The sequence below is a fragment of the Aythya fuligula genome, chromosome 4 (genome assembly GCF_009819795.1).
Source record: "Aythya fuligula isolate bAytFul2 chromosome 4, bAytFul2.pri, whole genome shotgun sequence".
Taxonomy (NCBI): Eukaryota; Metazoa; Chordata; class Aves; order Anseriformes; family Anatidae; genus Aythya; species Aythya fuligula.
The window spans coordinates 42,254,357-42,264,375 of record NC_045562.1 but is presented as its reverse complement, the minus strand read 5'-3'; positions in this window follow the sequence as shown (position 1 = coordinate 42,264,375).

The window sequence follows — 10,019 nt, the reverse complement described above, 5'->3', positions numbered from 1 at the left end:
TCTATCCTGTAATTAGCAGACAACAACACACTGACAATCAATACTTTTTAGCTGACGTGGCTCTTCCAGTAGTACGGCAATATTTGTCAAAAGAGGGGACTCATTTATGTCTGATATTTCTTTACTTCTTTATGATGTTTCGATGGCAATTATATTAAAACACAATGTTTTGAAGGAAAGTCTTGTTTGCAACAAATACTGCTCTCAAACCTAGTGACCAGCTAGCCATGCTTGTGAGGAACTAATCATAAAATAGGGCAAAATATACCTTTATGAATTAATCTGAGAGCAAGAATGCACCCCCAGCCTGATATTATCCCTGTTGCTCAAGTAGTATTACAAATGTACTGGGCTGAAGCAAAGCCAGGGTGTTCCTGCCTTCTACACCACTGCATAATCATATTAATTTGGCACAGTATTTTTGTGAGACCAAATGGATTGCCTTAAAGCTTTGTTGGATGCATTTAGGCCCTGTAACCTTTCAAAACAATGAAGATATGAAACTTTCTTTTTGACCCTAGCAAAGAGGAGTAGGAGAAAACAAATCAGAAAATAATATTCTTAAAAAAATATAAATCAATTAAATGAAAGTTACACATAAATAAAGTTTTAGTGTACAAAAAACCCCCACAAACAAACAACAATATATCAATGTCTCTATATTATTGGGCTTAATTTCTAATTTTTAGACCTATAATAACTCATATGAAATCTATTTTTTTTAATGTTACATTGATTTAAAAATAATTAATAATGATTTACATTTCCTAACCACAAAAGATGCTACAATTTTATAGAATTTGGAAGGAAAAAAGAAGTACTTTGTAATCCGTGTCGCAGTTACCAACAACCCCTAGGTATTTTTTCTCTAGGAAGTACTACCTGCAGATTTTGCATAATACTTTGCGTTTGCTAAAGCTTTCTCTCTTGCTGTAGTTCACTAACCTCACTACAAAATACATTTCTGTCTCATAGTCTATTTTGTAACATTGTGCATCCAAATGGTGTGGCATAAGCCTCATAAGAGCTTTAGTTAATCAGGTCAAAGTCAACTAAGTAAAAATATTCTGAGTGTATCGGACAGGCTCTATGTGCCCCAGAGACTATTCACTATGAAGGAGGGGTAAGCAGTTTCTAATCTGTATATATATATATATGCATAATTGTGTCTCTTAAAGTCTTAAAGTTAAGGCAAGAGTAGCCTATTTGCATTAGGTAATGGTAAGTAACTTCAATTCCATTGAAGTTCATGTTATATTGTGTGTACTGGAGTGCTCATATGAATTTGCACATATGTATGTGAACATCTTGAACATATTTCAGGACAAAGTTCATGTTTAGACCAATATCAAATTAACCCATCACCTTGGCGTCATCAAATTCCACTTGTGCTGCAGAGGGTTGCCCTGTACAGCTATGCTTTGCTGTTTCTTTCTCTGCAGACACCTATTCTCTGGAGCTGCAAGCAGCCCTGCAGGGAGGTGAGGGACCTGGTGTACCAAGGGATGTGTGGCCACTGAGCTGTTGGCAGCATCACTGCCCTGTCCACAGGGAGCGGAGCTCACGGGGTGCACCCATGCAGCTGCTTCTCAAGTGATAAGTAACCATTCCTCCTCATTCATTGTCAATTTATGTAAGTTCCCAACACCCACTTTCAGTCCCCATTTAGCACTTAGTTTGTTGTAATTACACCTTAGTGTAATACATGTGTACTTTAGGATGAGATTAAACAGTGATATAAAGTAGCTATGCCTTATCCTAACATTCATAATATGTTAGAATATTAATATTATATATTTTTTTTGGTAAAAATAAAATTCCACCTTAATCAATAAAATATGAAATGAATGAATTATGATAGACCATAACATATTTCACCTTCTCTACAGCCTGAAGGCTCCAAAGTTTTACCTTTTAGGGGAAAAAAAAAAAAAAAAAAAGCCTTCATAATAAATCTCCATGTCATGTCATTCTAGAAGCAAAGACATAAATATCTTGTTCCATTTTATTTTGAGCCTGATTTAATTCTGAGAGCTTTATTTTTTTTATTGAGTGTGAAATAGTCATTTGCTTTAAGGAGATGTAAGGTAAAGCCTATGCAACACTTACATCTCATACAACTCAGTACAGAGCCTGCATGCTGTTTTGCACCCTTGAACACATCACAGGTTTTCTAAGGTGTTTAAAAAAAAATGATGAAGAATGTCTGCTTTTTTTTTTTTTTTTTTTTTTTTTAATCTGTTACTTCCTATAGACTGTATGCATTTTTGAATGTTATGCAGATTCTCTTTCTTACATAAATTTACCCCCTGCTGTTCCTTCAAAGATTATTACCTATTAGCAACTTGGGTTGAGCAGATAACAACAAAGTATTCCAATGATGAGTCTAAGAATTTAATTAGCATGGACTGAGCTTTGTACAGCTGTTATCAGTCACTGTATCGATAGCTTAATAGAAGCTCATTTATTCAGGTTTATAAGCAGCTGCAAGCGAAGCCCTGAAGAAAGGGTTTAGAGACTCAGACTGCTCCAGGACTTCAGTGCCTGACTGGGAGATTGCAGGGTGCTGGGAACTGGGAGCTGCTTTTTGGACAGTGCTATCAGCTCTGCAGATCAGAAATACAATGACCAGTAGAAATAGCTCTTGAAAATGTATAAATTAAAGTAACATATGTGAAAACCTTTATTTTTTTTACTGTTCCTCTCCTTCCCCCCTCTTTTTTTTTTCTTTATCCTCTAATTACATCCATATCTGTGATTCTGTGATACTGAAATAACTGCCATTATATGTCCAATTTATAACAAATATTTCTTCTTCCGAACTCCAAGTCAATTTTAGCTGAATGGATTTGCTGTTTCAAACACTGCATTTGAAACATGGGTATATTACTCAGCTTCCTTAAAAAAATGGCTTCATGAGAAGAGTCAGTAAAGCACCACATATCACACATATCAGTAAAGCTGCTGGACTCCAAAGGACAGATTTAACTTTCAGATTTGTTGATTTGCACAGCTGTTGTACTGGATGATAGGCTGTATTTCTGATTTAAAGGCATCTTTTTCTTATGAAGACAGAGTAAAAGCCCAGCAGCTTCACAGTAATTGATACACTAAACCAGATTACAGATTTGCAGGATTCAAGACAAATAGTTGGTTTTCTCAATGTCCAACTGTCAGTGGTTACTAAACAGATTGGACAAGAGAACCGTATCCAAACAGTGTGGTATACAGATGTCTGAAGGAGTAACAAGATGCTCTCATTCTCTTTCTTCAAAATAGATAGCAAGGCTAAACAAGCAATGAAAAGTTCTCCAAAAGTTCACAGAAATTATGAAAAAAAAAAAAAAAAAGTTGAAATTGAGCTTCTGGGATATTATCAAAATTAATTATTATTTATGAGTTAGCAATAGTATCTGTTCATGGCATAGGCAACAGTAACTCAGAGATTATGCTACTTCGCAGCTGTACTACACCATCTGGTGGGTATCTAGGAAATTACAGTTTCCGTATCAAAATCATTAGTAGGTTTTTCAGTCTAAAATTGATGAGAGCATTGCCATTTCTTATAAGCAGCATACTATGAATAGAACACTACCAAAGCTTTTATGTAATTTGTGCTTCCCATTTGTCATGTGCTGAGTCCCAATGGTGGATGCACATGCCACATATTCCAGTATCTTCCAGTTCTCTTTCAAACTTCTAACTTGATCTGTGGAAATTTTACAGTGAAAGCAGAAAAAGAGAGCGATACAAACCTTCTGCTGCTATTTAGGGTCTTAAAACGGTGTTCCAAGGAAAACAGAACAATAAAACTTAAAAGAAATGAAAACAACAAGGACAACAAAAACAAAAACGGTAAAGAAACATTAGTAATACCCTGGATAATTCCTTCCTGTCTCCTGGCCAAATCAGATGTCCTTAGGAAGTCCCAGTGTCCTGTCTGGGAAGCAGAGGATTTCTATCTGTTTTGGGCTTTTCTATGGTTTTTATTTTGCGTTGTGTTTTGTTTTCAGAATCTCTTTAAAAACCTTTACAAATGGGGCAGCTGCTGACTTCAGTAAGATTTCACCAACAACCAGGCCACGGCTGTTAAAAAAGAAGACATAATTTTGAAACAACAGTGCCATAGCCACCATACACAGTTAAGAACACTGCTGAATACTCTGGCTGTTAAAAGAAAAAGAAAACATACTGTTGCAGACAGATGTTGCAAAATAAATCTACTGGGCTCAAACCAGTATATTCCTAGGCTATAAAACATGGCTGGAAAAAAACATTTTAATGTTTTTTTTTCCAAACACTGCTGGTCTATTAAGTGCTAAATATCAAAAAGGCCAATTCATCTCTCATTAGTGTGACTGGGAAGACAACTGAGAATTGAATCAGACTCAAAAGGGTTGATCCTGCTGCTACCTACCAAAGATGCTCCTACCAAAGACAACATGATCCTCAGTAACACATTATGAATTATGCCAGCCTAAAATCTGCAGGGTCAGAGCAAAGAGAACTTGAGTCTTGTGGAGACTAAACAGGGGCATCAATAGCAAGGCTCTGTGATGAATTATTTTTATTTATTTATTTGTTTGTTTGTTTGTTTGTTTTAAGGACACGCTGCTTATAGTGACACATGAGTCACTGCAAGCCCCCCTGCAGCCTTGGTAGGACACAAGTGCCCTGCTTCCCTTTTTGTAAGGCAGAGAAGACAGCAGGGGCTATGTAAGGGAATGAAGAAAAAGCAGACTTCTGTCAGCTGTTTTTGTAACCAGTGAAAAGTGGGTGTGCATGTCAAGAATAATAACCTTGCCCACGACTGAAGATAGGGTTTCCCATATTTCCTATATTGCATCAGTTTCCAGAAGGATTTTCTGCATTGAGGTCATAGCTTTGAGCCCCATGAAAGTGTTTACAAAAGCGTATGAGTGGAGCTGATTATGCCAACCTAAGTCCCTGGGAGCCCAGGGTTTTCTAGGCATAATAGTAATCGCATATACTCACATCCATGGATTTTAATTAATTCCTTCAACCGACAATGAGTGGACCTCAGGAGATCCATGAATGCCATCTGAAAGTCCTTATGAAAGGCAATGGAAGAGAAACAATCCTCTTGTCAGGAGGTTTAAATTATCTACAATGACACCGCTGCCTCACTTGCTCATGTCTATGGGCTGGCTTGTGCTAATTCTTACCTAGACTGTTGTCCACATTTGGCCACTTATGTGCAGACCTGTTTTTTTGGCAAAATGATAATAATGAGAAGGTTGTAATCAATAGTGATTGATTTAAATCACTATTTGTTCTGCTTCAGTTACTGATAAACTTCTTCCTGAGGAAAATATTATATTGGTATGTCACAACTAAAAGCAATGGAGTAAAGCTGTTTTTTTCCCCCGTATCTTCCCCTGACTGAAATACAAAATGGTGTTTCTAATTTGAATGAAGTTAATCAAAGGAAGCAACAGATAGAAAGCTCAGCAGAAGAACTGAAGAAGATTAGATTTACCCATTCATCAACAGATGCTTCACCCTCTTAAGAAAAGGGTGTCTCAGATGAGGCAGAGGAATATGACAAGTAAATACAATTCAGATAAAAAGCTAGGAAATCATGAAACTGTACAAGTGGGTGAGAGAACACGGGAAATTGTCCTTTGCAACTGTGTATTAAAATAACTACAACAACAAAAATCCCAACACATTTAATCGAACCCAGCTTTGCCATCAAGTTTTGTAGTGGGAAATTCGCAATTTTATTATAAGACCTAGAATTTCCTATCGCCATGCTGGTCTTGGGCCTGAAATAACACTGTGGGGGGGAAACAGATTCCAAAATGTGCCTGTGATAAAACTGTCTGAAAACTGATCTCTTGGTCTCCTTTGAGGATGTTCCCAATTCTCAAGCAACTTGGTTGTAATAGCACCTTCCATAAAGCTCTGCCAGAACATCGAAATATCACCTCTGAGGGAGGGGTTTTATGGGCTAATAAAACAAGCTGTCTTGGACTGTCATTAGGACATGGAACATAGGTTTCAACAACAACAACAACAACAAATTATCAAATGTTGGTTTATGTGAGTAATGGCAAGGCTAGTCCTGTGGTAAAAGCTCCTGGAAAAACACACTCTGGAACAATGATGAAGAAAACATTTGCTTGCTTCAAACACAAAAAAAGAGAGACATATAACAAAAACAATATTTACAGTACAAGTCAAGAACTGTAAGCTTGGCTTCTGCAGAATACTTGACAAAGCACATGAAACTCTAGTGAGTTACAACTGGAAATCTACCCTTCACTGCCTGAAAACTTTCCCTCCCACAACATGACAAATTCAGAATGAAATTACTTCTTGAAGGGAGTGGTCATTGCTATAGAAAGCCTGCAGACTTCACTGGCCAGGCCAATTTGCCAGCATGACACAAGGATGGTGCTCGGTGGCCATATATGGTGGTGCCAGGGCACGATGCCAGCAAGGTGCCACCACCACCAGGTGAACGGTGGCTGAGGCTGCACTCCCCTGGTCCATCCCCAGGATAAACAGAGCTTAGGCAATCGACCTCAAATGTGGACCAGCAAATGCAGCTTGAATCTTAACCCCCACATCCAGTGCTAGTTTAGAAGCCTATAGCATATTTCAAGGTCATAAAATTAAGCGTATTGAATTCCTACATAGCACTAAGCCTAAAGGACAGCATGGCTTAGAGAAATGACTGATACCTACTGAGAAAAAATATAATAATAAAATAAAAACAAATATTCTTGCTAACTGCTTTCAATGGACTGAAAGATAGCATCCATTCCTGGCAGCTGCTGTACACTCAACATGTAATTATATGACTTGTCTCTTTTCCTGGCATCTTATGACTGGGTACACAAATGTCAGTAAAGTTGCATTAAAAAAAAAAAAAAAAAAAAAAAAAGTGAAAAAAATATTAGAATAATTCTTGGCATGCAGGACCTGGATTGCTCATTTTAAAAGTCCTTGAACATATCAGTAAAATACTAAGAGACAGTTAAACAGTTAATAATGTACGTTCAGACAGGCTGGAAAGGACAAGCTGGTTAGTCTGTTGTCTGTCATACAGTCATGGAAGACTCTTGTGCTGGGCGAGGGCACAATTCGAGCAATGAATGCCAAGTTGATTTGTGACACATTTTGAAATAGGCTTTATCTAAGAAAAAAAAAACAAAACAAAACAAAACAACAAAAAAAAAAAACCAAAAAAAACAGACAAAATCACATAAATATTGAGTTTGATACTAGTTTTGTGAGTAGTGATACTAGGGTTCTTTATAGCATTTAACTCAATCCCATATGAGTCCTGATAAAATATCTCTGCTCAGAGAGCAGACTGTGTTCAACAGGCTAACTTAACTGGACTGCTGGAATAGGACAAAAAAAAAAAAAAAAAAAAAAAAAAAGAGGTATCCTTGTTGTAGTAGAAACCATCTGTCAGAAACCATCTAGTCTTGGTCAAATATCGTTCTAGATTTTTATCAGTGGTCTGGGAGAAAATGGAATTAATTTTGATAAAAATGTCAGAAAAATATGTGGTATAGCCAAATGGTAAGTCAGTTATGTCATTTATTCTGAACAATCTGGAATGTTTTTTTGACTGAGGTATAGCCTACACCATATGAAAACATAAAAAGGAGTGGTAGCATCCCCACACAGCCTGCTTTGTCGGTTATCCTCACTGTGCGGGGAGCTGAACTCAGAGCAGCCCGCGTTTCAGTGTGGTGTAACTCTGTATGTATAGGAACAGGGAGCGTCAATCACACCAGCAGGACAGCCGAGGGTGCATCTCTCAGACAGGCTAAAGCTGGAAAAGATATTGGCCCCATTTCCTGACTACAAAGGTCCCCGGTGCAGGGCTGACGATAAGAAAATGGATTCAGTTGCTGTATGTAGGAGTACAGGAATACCCTCCCGGAGCTGTGAGGTGAAATTTCCTTTATATATCATATGGGTGAAACTAGTGAAACTAGAAACTGCTTCCTGGGAAGACCCAGGCTGTCCTTTGAACAGCTTCCAGCTCTGCCACCCACCCTCACAGGAATGCCATTAGGCAGGCACAAAGATTGAGTTCTTCCGAAAAGGACTGACACCTCCTGCCATAAATGAAGCCGCGGCATGCAGAGGATGGAAATGTGGGGGGATTCCAGCTGCCTTCAAGAAATAGGGGAAATGCCCAGTGCCGAGTCCCTACTGAGGAGTACGGTGCATCAAACAGGCAGAGCTTTTGTGGTCTTGCCTTCAGCACGGCAAGTGCAAAACACAGAGACAGATCCACCAGATCTGCTGAATCCATAGCTGGTTTCTACTCTGGCTGCAGGGTAAAATGCTGTCTTTCTTGTAATATCTGATCATAAGCCTGAGGCCTCTTAGGACTCTGTGTGATAAGAGGTACAGATTCAATCTGCATTTAGCTTACACAGGAAGGAAACGTGCTTTATTTATTTGTTTAATTATTTTTATTTTTCCCTATAATGTGTTGCTCCAAAATATGAGTGCTTCTTATTTCATTCATCAGCTTCTGTGCTTTTGGTGCCTCCTTGCACAACGTTTCAGCAGTATCACCGGCCACTTTTGGTAGCACAGCGTTGGCAATGCATGAAACGTAACAGCCAGATGTGCTGATCTGTTGACACTGGACCCTGTGAGGGCACTATTAAGGTTTTGCAGGGGAGTGTGAGCAGGACGGTGTGAGGATTAGATTGCTTTTCTGTATCTGGAGGTGAAACCCTGATGAAGTGTTGGGCTGTGTTATCAACAGGATTTTAGGCAACATGAAAAGTGCAAAATGACCTTTTCTTCACTTTATTTCTGTATTTACAAGGTTATGAGTGGTGAAACACTTCCTAGAATAGCCTTAACGGTGTCTAAAGTTGTTATTATTTTTAATCTAAAGGGGTCAATGCTTGCACTGGGCTTCAGGGAAGTTTTTTTTTTTTTTTTTTTTTTTTTACTTATTACTTTTTGCTGAGGTTTAAGACCTTTTTTTTTTTCTCTCTCCAACTTTATTCAAGTTAAGCAAAAAACTTTCTTGAAGTGCTCAGAACTGCAGTTGGTTGAAGCAGCTCAGGTAGCACAGGAGATGGCCGTGATTTCCACGAGCTTCAGTTATTTAGCGGCTTTTGTATGCCAACAAAATCATAGGCTTGTTTTAGTTTCAGGCTCAATAACAGGGACAAAAGCTACCAGGGGCAATAAATGATTTCTCTCCTGCTATATTGCTTCCTACCTTGGCGAGCTCCTCATAGCCACTCTTTCTCAAGGCAAGCTGGGGGGTCCTTGGTGCCGTCGGGATTGTTGTCATCTGAGCTGCTCGGCACAACCTGCATGCAGGGGAGGTGCTGGCTGTGATCCTGCGGCTGGCAAACGAGCTTTTCTCACTGGCTTTTCACTTCTGTCACAGGCTGTCTTTTCTACTGATGGCATGTAGAAGTAACAGCGTGTGTGTAACATTCACATCCGAGTCTTCGTATAAACAAATTGTTCATTTTTCAGGAGGCAAAATTAGGGGTAGTGACAGAGGAGAGAACTGAGCCGAAGGAATTTATTGCGCTGGTCCATTAACTCCTTTAAAACACATCCTGCTGACAGTGCCAGTGGCAGCACAGAAAGTTTTGTTTTGTTTTATATCTAGCATAGCTGCTCCGATTTCAACAGTTTTTTTTTGTTTTGTTTTTCCTAGCCCTTAAAATAACTTTTTGCTAAAACTAAAATAAATATATAAATTAATAATTGCCCTTAAACAATTTCATAACTTTGGATACATAAACTATTCCTAAAAATCTAATACAGCTGTTATAAGAATGTTATCAACGTTTTCTGCCTGAAGTTGTTTTGGTAATTAAAACTCAGCTGCAGAATTTAATCCAATTTTATGTAAGCATTTTGATTGCAAAAACACTTTCTGAATCCTATGAAATTTAGATGTGCTGAAACACTTCAAGAACATTTTTTTTTTTTAATGGTTGTGGGTGGCTGGTATCTAGAGATACACCAAGGATAGTTTTACA